The sequence below is a fragment of the Hylobates moloch genome, unplaced genomic scaffold (assembly GCF_009828535.3).
Source record: "Hylobates moloch isolate HMO894 unplaced genomic scaffold, HMol_V3 SCAFFOLD_16, whole genome shotgun sequence".
Classification (NCBI taxonomy): Eukaryota; Metazoa; Chordata; class Mammalia; order Primates; family Hylobatidae; genus Hylobates; species Hylobates moloch.
Window position 1 is genome coordinate 27,800,072 of NW_026652291.1, and position 651 is coordinate 27,800,722.

Below are 651 nucleotides of genomic sequence, written 5' to 3' on the forward strand. Positions count from 1 at the left end.
TTTTTTTTAATTAAAAAAAAAAAAAGAAATGAGATAATCAGTCATTTTCTTCATTAGAAGGGTTAGTACTCTTACCCTTTTTGACATGAATGAAAAGGATTGAAGACTACTTTTTGTTTTTTCCTTTGGGAAATAAATGCATGGGTAATAACAGCCAAATAAAAAGTTTCAATTAGAATTGGATATCTCTATTCCTGTTTTCATTCAACCAGTATACTTGTTGGAAGGCTATCAAAATGGACATACCATTTAAATGAAAAATTTCCAATTGTGATAGACATGTTATTTATGGATATTTTCTGTCCTGAGGAAAATTAACTATTAGAACCAATTGTAAAAGAGATGGTGGCTGGGCATGGTAGCTCACACCTTTAATCCCAGCACTTTGGGAGGCCGAGGTGGGTGGATCGCCTGAGGTCAGGAGTTTGAGAGCAGCCTGGCCAACATAGTGAAATCCCGTCTTTACTAAAAATACAAAAAATTAGCTGGGCGTGGTGGCAGACGCCTGTAATCCCAGCTACTCGGGAGGCTGAGGCAGGAGAATAGCTTGAACCTGGAGGCAGAGGTTGCAGTGAGCCAAGATCACATCATTACACTCCAGCCTGGGCAACAAGAGCGAAACTCTGCCTCAAAAAAAAAAAAAAAAAAAAA

General features: G+C 38.2%; 1 protein-coding gene across 1 annotated transcript in view; it reads left to right on the forward strand.

Annotated features, from left to right (window-relative positions):
* Positions 1 to 651, forward strand: part of SPTLC2 (serine palmitoyltransferase long chain base subunit 2) — a 92,702-nt gene that overhangs the window by 13,058 nt on the left and 78,993 nt on the right. The window lies entirely within an intron of this gene.